The sequence below is a fragment of the Egretta garzetta genome, unplaced genomic scaffold (assembly GCF_000687185.1).
Source record: "Egretta garzetta isolate BGI_Z169 unplaced genomic scaffold, ASM68718v1 scaffold340, whole genome shotgun sequence".
Lineage (NCBI taxonomy): Eukaryota > Metazoa > Chordata > Aves > Pelecaniformes > Ardeidae > Egretta > Egretta garzetta.
The window spans coordinates 2,583,302-2,594,125 of NW_009258377.1; the positions used below are offsets into that span (position 1 = coordinate 2,583,302).

The following is a 10,824-nucleotide window of genomic DNA, read 5'->3' on the forward strand; positions in this document are numbered from 1 at the left end:
TTCAGGGTTTGGGTTTTTTTTGGTGGTGGTGGTAATGTAGCTGCAAACCTAAAGGGGAAAGCCCAACAGCCTAAAAAAAGCAAGTCCGGTTACTCAGCCCCACGCTGCTACTGGGACCAGTAACGGTAGCGCCAGCCAGCACAGGGGAGGTTTCCAGCGGGCTCCCGGGGTGGTTACGTGGGGGAAGCAGCTCCTTCCCTTTTGAGGGCTGTGGCACTCGAGAGATGGATTTTAAAAAATCTTTATTAAATTTACGATCCCTCTAATCGCCTCGCAGGCATCCTGGCAAGGAGCGGCCGTTGGGCGGGTTGCCCCGTGCCCGTGGGGCTGTGGCTGCGTTCAGGGCCGTTGGTTCCACGTACCCGCTCCTTCAGGCCCTGGGAAGCAGGCGCTGTCGCTATGGCTGAGCACCGCTCCGCGGGGGCTTGCAGCAGACCCTCGCCTGCTTCTTAACGTGGCCTCAGATCAGCAGATGCATCACGCGTCTCATGGCTTTTTGGTCTCTTCTAGCAAAGACCGGGCCATCTCTTTAGCAATACCTTCCTGACCACAGTTTGCTCGCCCAGTGTTACGCCAAACGCGCCAAGGCAGTCTTACCAAATCCCTGTAAACAAGCGAAACAAAACCGTACCCATGAGTATTTGGGAGTGCAAATAAACCAATGAGGGCAACATGGAAATAGGAACTGAATCTTCAAAGGTGAGGTTTGGTTTTGGTTCCTTCTAGCTGAAAGCCTCTGGGACAACACTGCACAAGCTGGCCTGTGGATTTTCTTTGCTCAGAAAGTTAGTAGGTCACTGTTTTTCTTCAAGACGTTTGGGTGACCTGTCAATTGAAGAAAAAGGGTGGAGCGCTCTGCTGAACATGATGGGAAGCTTTTTCCCACCTTCCTTGCTCATCTTCCCTTCTTAAGGTATTTTTCCATGTCAGTTTGTGGATGCCTAGAAATTTTCCAATGGAGCTATGTGTCCCGATATGGCAAATTTAAACCTAGTGAGAAGAGGTTTACTTCTTTAGTTACCTTTCTCATTACGTTATGCCTGATCTGCAGATGACACAATCCATGGATCACAGTTTAAAATGCAACACATGGGCTAATCCACAGTGTTTTTCCAATGCAGTGGTACCTTTCGTCACTTCTCCTGATTGCACAGTATAAGTGTTATGTGCCTGTACTCATGACTACGAAGGCGGGTAAGTCAGATAAAACCCCCAGGCTTTAACTGTACATGGGTAACATACAGACAAACTGAAAACATGCACTTTACGTACAAAAGGTCTTTTCTGGGGGAAACTAACACAGATTATCCAGAGCTCAAAAGGCAGAAAAGCAACATTTCCATAGTTGCTCAGAAGTCGCTGTAATGTGCGAGCCCATCAACTGCGTTTGCTCCATTTATCCGTCGGGACCATTAAACACAAAACTATTTTCTGTGGCTTCAGGAGTCCCTGAACTGAATGTGTCTGTACCCACCGGGGAAATAGCACTTGTATGCTTCCCCTGTTCTTACACTGTTTTCCTAAGTACGTGCTGCTGGTTACCTGAGAAGTAAAATACTAGGTTAAATAGATGTTTTGTCTAACACAGTATGGCTGTTCTTCTGTAAAGAGCTATTTTACAGCCAGTACTGTATAGGTACACGAATCTGTCACAGTGGATGGGCTATGTAATTCAGCTTTCTGAAATGAAATGCTTCTTTCTTTAAACCGCTGCTCTGAACAGTAAGAATATTCTGCACAATTACTTTATAAAGTGTCCAGTACTCATACATAACTTAGCTGGCTGCTGAAACTCTGTAAAGGGGCTTCTAGTAGGCAATTGCTGGAAACACTGGTTAATAAGTGCATTTTTACGGGTATGTATTTGTTTTATAAACAACCTGCATAAAAGGGTTAGAATTTGCAGCAGGAAAATCGGTCTGGTTTCCAGGACTATGGGTGCTGAGGGAAGGGGCAATTTCTTCCTTCTATAACTTGAGGACGACGTTCACTTGTTGTCACCTACTTATTTATTGTGAGGAACTGAATAATCCTTCACTTCACCCACACCATGAGAGATTTTATATGCCTCTGTCACATCCCTTCCCTCTCAACTCTCTTCCAAGCTGCTGAAATGTCTTGAGCAAAATGGGTTGCATACTGTAACCAGCCTTATCCCTCTTCTGCGTACTTCTCAAGTTCTGCTAGGTCCTAGGTGGGGGGAAGATGCAGGAGAATCAGTCTTCTCTCAGCATCAAAGATATGGGTGCACTAAGGAATAAATCATGGTGTGATCATTGCTTTCTATTTTCTTGTCCATTTCTTCCCTGAAAAACTTCCATGTGTTACTCTGAAAAATTTCACTTCACGTGTTACTCTGACTTTCTTCCTGATGCTCCCAGAGCTCTTTTCCTAATTCAGAGATTAAATTTTGGGGTTTAAAAAGCAAGCAATTGTCAGCGGGACAGATTTTGAAACAAAGCCCAGTCTAAAATCAGGTTCAGTGGTCATGTTTTGTCCAAGCATAATTTTCAGGGAATGGGAAGGAGGCTGAGGAAAATACCATTGGTGAAACTATCCTTCGACTGCAGGAAGCTAAATGGGCAACAGTGAGCTTTTTAAAAATGGTTTTGTTTGGCTTTGAGCTGTGGAATTAACACATTATGGATTTCAAGTCTAGTACAGAAAAAATATTTCAGAAATTAAATGGGCACCATGAAATACAGACATTTTAGAAAATATAAGGAACCTACTTCATATTCAGATAAATGAGAAATGCCACAGTGAGTGCTAAGATCATATCCTGCATTCAAAACTAACCAAAAGAAAAGGGGGAAAAAATGCTGCCTCTGTAATATTGAGCTGATTTCATAGGATTCTTTGTGGGTGATGTTTCACACTTAGCTAGGTGATGCCTGAAAAAAAAAAATACATCACAAAAGTCAAAATCTCCTGTGCCTATTCACAGTCAGCTGTGGAAAAAAGTTTTATTTGAGTGCTCTTTTTCCAAGTTTTCTCCTATAAAACACAATGAAAGATAAAGGGCTACAAAAGCAGTCATAAGCTTTTTCCTAGGGGTTAGCTGAGAGTAAAGATCTCCTGGACAGGTTTGCTTTCTTCTCAAAGTTCGTTGGTGTATATGTATTTTAGAAAGTGAGGGGTTTTTTTATCATACCACTTTGTGTTGCTGTGGTATCACATGCATCAGCCCTGTGTCACCTAACAATACAATGCTCAGTTTCACGCATCAAAAGCCAGGTATAGGCATTAAAACCAGAGCTGAAGTGTGACAACAGTGAATTTCTGAAATATGAGCTTTATATATAACACACCAAGATACAACAGTTTATTGTCGGAAAAAATGTATTAACAAATGCAGTGGATGCATTTCAAACAAATGTAGGCAAATGGATGTAAGAAAATCATCAAAGTGCAAATATAGTAATTAATATACATCAAAATGTAGTACCACTTACAAAAGGGTCAGGAAATGTGTCTAAAAGAGCTGGACAGGATTTTTTCCCCCTGCTTTTCTATTTGGAATGTCTTTTCCCTTATATTCTCTAACTTTCTAACCCACAGAGCACTACAAAGGCCAGTAGCCCGTTAGTACTCAAGACCGCAAAGTCCTGAATACAAGGCATCTCCCTGGTTTAGATCAGAATTTTACATCGTGGAAACAGTCACTTGCACTGCGTGTAGTCTCGTGTGTACTGTACAGCATAAGCATGTACCACCGAGGCAGATCCAGAACCACCTGGTGGAAATCAGGCCTGTACACCCTTATCTTCTTTAGGGGAGCTGTTCAACTTAAATAAACTATTAAGTGGAGCATAGAAATCCAAATCTGTAGCTGTGGGAGAGTGACATTTGAGTTTGAACCAAACCTGGCAAAGCAAAGGCGATTTAATCTCTCGTTCCTCAGATACCATCTGGATCACTCAGAAAGTAGCAGGTTTGGGGATCTTCTGAAATAACCAGGGAAATGCAGTGAAACCTTGTCCAAGCCAGTACACTCATGGAAATACTTCATGAACAGTGTTCATGAATTTACATGTTCTCTGACAAAATAGTTTCCCCAAAATCTTTACGTGTAGGTTTTCAGTGCAGCTAAAGACCCTAATTATTTAGAAATTATAGAGAAAAAGGCAAGTTAAAACCCCAAAGCACCAATGCTGGGATTCTGCAAATAGCAGAGGCTCGAGGGTGAATGTCATTGCAGCTAGTAAGTATGATATCACGGACATAAAAGTTAATATAAAAGTATCGGCGTTTTTTCCCCTTCATAGCATTTTTCTTCCCTTTACAAACCAACAATTAATGCAGAGAAATGTAGCAGCCTTTACTCCTCTCACAGCCATTTGCAGCGTTATCTCAACTTCTCAAAAACACACAACAATCAAAAATTGACCATCGCAGGATGCGCAAGTATATTCTGGCTTTCACAAATTGAGGGACAGAGGGTACTTTTCTTCTTGTTGAGAGGCACTTACTTCAGAATAGCCAAAAAATCTGATGCTTAATAATCACATCAGCTAGTATCCTAGTAAGCATGGTGCAGAGCTGGAAGCTCCCATCTCCTTGAAGCCTATAAAACTTAAAGTAATAAAAGGACAGGGGAGCAAAGGGTTTGAGATAATAGGCACCCAATGTGGGGCTTGAAGGGTTTGAAAAAATGACAGGTTTGATTGGAATGTGCTAGATCAAATTTATAGCTGTTGTTGCTGTTTAGCTATTAATTGGCAGGCTCCTGTGCTTGCCCTGGGGCTTGCTCGCCTCACTGTACATTAGAGTCCAGTGCTCGTTGGTGGCTGCTTTTTGCTCTCGCTGCTTACTGCACTGCTGTGCTGCTGATCATCTCACTCTGCTGTGCCTGGGAACATTTTGGTAACAGCCATGGCCATGTGCCTGGGCTGGCAGACGGCCAGGGCATCGCTGCTGTTTCTGCACTGCTGTACAGGACAGGCTGGAACTCAGTGTGAACTCCAGTCAAAGGGACTGTGACCTGTGGATGAGTCCTCATGGGAGCAGGACACCCTGAAGCGTCTGTGGCCATGGTTATGTCTGTGCCGCAGCAGCTACACCTCTGAAGGGACTGTGGCCCAAGGGTAAGTCCACGCTGGAGAAGGTACATTTCAAAGCATCTGTGGCGGTGGATAAATCCATGCTGCAGCAGGTACACCTCTGAAGGGACTGTGGCCCAAGGATAAGTGTCTGCCACAGCAGGTATACCCCTGGAGGGACTGGGGCACATAGATAAGGCTCCACTTGGAGCAGGTATGACCCTAAGGGACTGCAGTCTGTGGGTAAGTCCTAGCCAGAACAAGGGCAAGGGGAGGAATTCATTGCAGTGTTAAACCCAATGGTCTGGTCCAAAGGGACCAGGGATGGAGATAGTAACGGAGATAACCTTTAAACTGTTGTAACCTAGGATTTGAGTTGCATGTTATGGGAATTAGTACAGCAGGAACCACCCAAAACAATGGAGGACAAGCCTTGCAAGCAGCAGTGCAAGCGCAGCAGTGACCCAACCCAAGCTGGCTTTGGTGCCCAGAAACTCCACACAACAAACCACCTCTCCTGTCCTGAGTGACCATCATTTATCTACGCATGCAGCCCTGCAAGGCTGCCCCAACTTTCCATGAGGGCACAGATCTGCAAGCCCAGATGAGGGATTCATCACAGCCTCACCTGGAGTCTTCTGTCCAGTACACGGAGGTTTAAATTAGTTCTTTAATTTGTTATACCCTGCTGTTTCCATCCCATGTTCTCCTCCAGACCCTGCTTATTCCCGTATTAGAGCACACTCTCCCACCCACTGCTTTCATATACACTCAATTAATTAAAACCTCACTAGCTTTTCTGTCAGCTGGCCATCAGCCCTGCTGCCTCATTTCCCAAACATCACTACAGGCATTGGATCTCTTTTACTAGTTTTGCTTCCCTGCTGTGTCTAATTTTTCCATGTCAGAAACCTTGCATTACTCTTTATTAGGGAGAATTTTTTCCAAGTCCCAAATGGTGGGAAGCTGCCTCACCCTGTTTACTATTCAGTAAGGATTATATTATTATGAATTACCTCTCCCCCCCTCCCCCAACTTCTCCCTTTAAATCCATCCCAACAGCCCGTACACATCTGTATTCTAAATGATGTTTTAGACCAACCTCCCCAAGTAACCACTCACAAATACTTTTTTTTTGCTGGAGGAAGGAGCTAAATCTCTTGTGGGGCCACTTCCTCCTGCAGCACAGGCAGGTTCTCTTAAAAGCACAGATACTATGAGAAATATATACCACAGGCACATAGGGGAACACGCAAAAACAGTGAGCAAAGAGCTACATAGCAGCAATCTCTTTGCAGCTGCCTACGGCAGGCTACTGATTATCTGTGTTTGTTGTGCATCAAAGTTACAGCTTGTGCATTTGCAAGTAAAATCCTAATGGAGGGATCAGAAAACATGACGCTGCTACATGAGGCCCTGATTTATAACAGCACTTGGAGACATACTCAATATTTGAGCATATGCTTTAACACTTCTGTATCACACTTAGAATTACTTGCAGCTTTTCTTTCATTCATCTTGCTGTTCTGGATAAAGTGGGTCAGCTCGGGAGGCAGGTGGGAGCTTAGCCAATGCTGCTTGCTTACCTGAGCGAGCCCTCAAGCTGCCACTCCCAGCAAGTTCTTGCCAAAGCATGTTTGGGATCAATAGACTGAACACTTCTGCACCTGTGTACCCAGAGGGGATCAGAGTGTGCCAATTCCACCCCATTGCAGGGAGTTCAGTAAAGTTCAGCACCTTTGGGAAATGTCACTTCAAAGAGATGCTGCTGTCGTCACCCACTTTCATACTGCAAGGCAAGGGAAGGTATCAGCAAGGCCAGATGCCTATGCTGTACCCTCTTGTCTAGCATGACTCAAAGCTCTGCAGGTCTGATAAAGAAGTTATAACCAGGTATTTGACATGCCCTTCTGGGAGGTGGAAAATGTGGTCTTAAGTCCTTCACACCATCATCATCATAACCCTACTACAACACAGACTGGCACGTGTTTCCATGACCAAAGTGCGTACACCACTTTTGCCATCAGCAAACACCAGTTACTCATAAAAACTGATGTAGCCACCTGCATCCCCAAGGAATAAGTGGACTCTGGCATTAGAGGCCTAAGATAACAGACTGTCTGGGTAAAGACCATAATTTCAGACACACCCTGTATGATTCCTGTTGCCAAGGTTAGAGGCTTCTGCCCATGCCACGTTTTCATGTCCCATGGGAGCTCAGATTAAGTTAGTCGTGTGTTGCAGGCTTTCACTCCTATTGCCACACAATATTCTGCACTGTGTGGGCACACAGTAAATCTGATCACAGAGCCGGCCCAGACGAAAAAGCAAACCCCAAATATTTTCTTGCAGGGTTTTACTCATCAGTTCTGATCAGGTTCGCCACGCTGCAATAAAATGCTCAGGGGACTGAAGGTCAAAGTGCCAGGTCCTGACACCGACTGGAAACATGGTAGCTTAACAGGCTGTGAACTCTGGGATCTGGGCATCCAATGGCTAAGATGATACTTAATGCTGCTGTGTTCCTCTTCTGATGAGGATTTGCCCCTTTCTTAATTTGATTTGCAAGGGGTAGAAGGATGCTGTTCAGTGCACCAAGCTGCTGGTTATACTTGCTGTGTAGGTAGTAAATACCTTGAACAGATGTTAGTGCAGCCCATCTCGCCTCCTCACCCTCACTAAACAGGACTTTGCATGCTTTCCAGATGTAGTGAATGGGGCACCATTAGGTAATGGTTTGTCACTCCTACAATTCCTGTATTTTTGATTTGCTGACAGAGGGAACTAGAATTCAAACTCCTGTTAGAGGGTAAATATGACTCAAAGGAAACACATATGGTAAATGAAAATTCAGAATGCAACTCAGCCTTCTGAGTTTAGGATGATGATCCTTCCTTTTGACTGGAATCTTCTTTGCCCCAGATGTTTTTCTTCTGCTGGAATAAGAAGAAAAAGTCAAATTTGAAGAATTCTGGCTAAGTGGTGTTTGCCCTACTTCCTTCACAGGCAACACAGGAGACTTTTGACTTCTATTAGCAAGGCACTAGTTTTCCAACTAAGACTCACTCCTCCCTGTGTAGTTGCAATATGTGACTAAAGACAAGTTTGTGTATGCTGCCGTTGCAGTGAGGTACCTGCAGCTGCTAAAGCAGCTGACACTGCCACTGGAAATTCATTAGGATTCTACATGTTTCACAGCAGGCATATAGAATGAATCACAGTATATAGGCACCAGTGGTATCACCCGTATTTCATTTCCTACTTCTTGCCAGTTGGAAGAAAGCAGAAAGATCAGACCATTTACAAGCATATTACACTATTCCGCTTCAGCAGCTGGGGTAGGTGGGGGGTAATTAATGCTTTAATATAAAAATATTTATCATATTTTGAGTCCTCTGATAGAATTTTTTTAAAAAAAAAAAGAGAGAGAGCTTTTAAGAGAATATGGCTCCAACAGCAAGCCCAGGCTGTTGTTTTTCATTATTTTAAAGTGTGGATGAGTATCCTAGTTACCATGCAGTTGCATTCACCCAGCTTAGACCAACCCTTACTCTCTATTTGCTTTATCCTCATTTGTTGTGGCACATCCTTAATCAAGATTAAATGGTGGTGAAATCAGGGCAATGTAATAAAGAATCTACCAGAGATTCATGTGAAGCATAAATAGCAGTTTAGTATGCTACTGATTACACTGTTCCACTAGAGGTGCCAATACCTACCCGACAACAAATGCCAAGAGCTTTCTGGAAATTAAGGTAGACCAAAATACAGTATGACCCTTGGTAAAAAATGACTACAGGCTAGCCATACACTTAATGTAGCACAAGTACTACAGACAAGCAAAAGCGAGTGCACTTACAAAGTTCCTCAAACTTGTTCTTATGACTTGAATGACCTTGGGTTCTTCTGAAAACATCCAGCACGATGTCATGCAAACCACGTAAACACCACCAGACCCAGTTCTGCACTCCTGGGATTTTGCCAGCACTCACAAATTGGCACAGAAATAACGTGTGGCAAGAGGGAGGCATCCCCATCTAATACAAAGGACGGTAGTTCCATTTCTGAACTTGAATCAAGAGTAACAATTCCATTTGGGTCTTCTGGTGGGGATCAGTCTCTTCTCCCAAGTAAAAAGCAATAGGATGAGGGGAAATGGCCTCAAGTTGCACCAAGGGAGGTTTAGATTGGATATTAGGAAAAATTTCTTCACCAAAAGGGTTGTCAAGCATTGGAACAGGCTGCCCAGGGAAGTAGTCAAGTCACCATCCCTAGAGATATTTAAGACAGGTAGACGAGGTGCTTAGGGACAGGGTTTAGTAGTTGACAGGTACAGTTGGACTCGATCTTAAAGGTTTTTTCCAACCAAGTGATTCTGTGATTCTCTGACGGCAGACTGTGGAAGACGCTAATTTGACAGTCTTAAAAAGTGTATCCTTACTTTAAGGCTAGTTTTAGCCTTTCCTCATACAGACAAGGAAAGTCAAGACATTTAGTGAGTTTTATTTCAGCAAGTTTTATTCAGCGAGTTTATTACTTGCAGGAAATCTTTGTACAAGGTGGGGAAAGGAGCCAGGTCTCCCACCTCCTAGCTTCCAACTCTGATCATAAGGTCAGTCTCAATGTTAAATGTTATTAATTTCCAAGTATTATGACAAAGCACGTATTTTATTTAAACCTTTCTGAAAATTAAATGAATGGGTGTTTTTTACACTTCCTTGTTTTAAGCAAGCCACTGTAAACAGTACAATCCACAAAAAGAAAGCAGCAGCCAACCCCAAATTTAATCAGTGCCACTGGCTATCATCAGCCTCCTGGATTTACTGTATTAATACAATTATACATTAACTCCCACTAAAATATTCTAATCCAGCAGTTAATTTCTCTTCTGTGAATAGCTCTTGAGGGCACAGCAGTCTATAGTCAAGAGCCTAGACTCTGACCCAGAACTGCGTACCTGAAAGAAAAGACCTTTCGACCTCGTTCAACAATACTTTAAATAGAATGTGCAGGGGAAGCAAGAAAAGTATTTGTTTAAGCAGCACAGCACCTTTCAAGCCCCTACTCTTTTTGACTACGGGGGTCCATTTGTTCCAAGGCGAGCAAGCGCGAAAAGCAACCTGCTCCCTCAGCAGTATGTATCGAAGGCGTCCTCTCCGTCCTTTCTCCTTCAAAGCTTTTGTGCACAGGGAGTTCTTGGAATTTCTTCGGAGATTGCTGGGTTAAATGGCAGATTTTTAAAGCTGCCTAAAGAAGCTTTCGCCCCGGTGAAACCCTTTCCGTGCAGCACGGCCTCAGGCGGGGTTTGGCCCCGCAGGCCCGGGGATCTCCTCGCACCCAAGGGTACCCTCAGCTGCAGGGTCTCTTCACACAGAGCATCAAGCACCCCAGACACTGTCGTGTCTTCACACGCGCTTCCCTAAATCCTACGCGTCCCGAAGCCGGACACTGCCCAGCAGGTTTCTCAAAAATTCCTTCGGAGCCGCCATCGCCCCCCTCTCCCCCAGCATCCCCCCAGGCTCGTTCATTCCTGCATCAGCCCAACCACACGGACCTGCACCAGCCGCACGGAATCCACCTCCTCCCAGCCGACCCCCTCGCCAAGCGGAGTTATTTCCTCCCGCACAAAAATCAAAAGCACATAATAAATACTGTTTTTATTTTTTTTTTTTTAAAAAAAATTGCTAGTTTATGACTTCAGTTACCTAACTGCAACCCCACAAATACCACACAGAGTTATACAGATGAAACTGGGGCCGGCGGGGGGGCATTCAGCTTACGG

The 10,824-nt window shown here is 44.1% G+C and overlaps 1 protein-coding gene across 1 annotated transcript in view; it reads left to right on the forward strand.

The window, feature by feature from the left end:
* Positions 1-749: 749 nt before the first annotated feature.
* The window catches only part of LOC104127582 (epidermal retinol dehydrogenase 2), a 24,881-nt gene continuing 14,806 nt past the window's right edge, over positions 750-10,824 (forward strand). The window contains exons 1-2 of the mRNA XM_035895784.1: positions 750-913; positions 1,122-1,194. The gene's annotated coding sequence lies outside the window, so the exon portion shown is untranslated. The remainder of the gene's footprint in view (positions 914-1,121; positions 1,195-10,824) is intronic.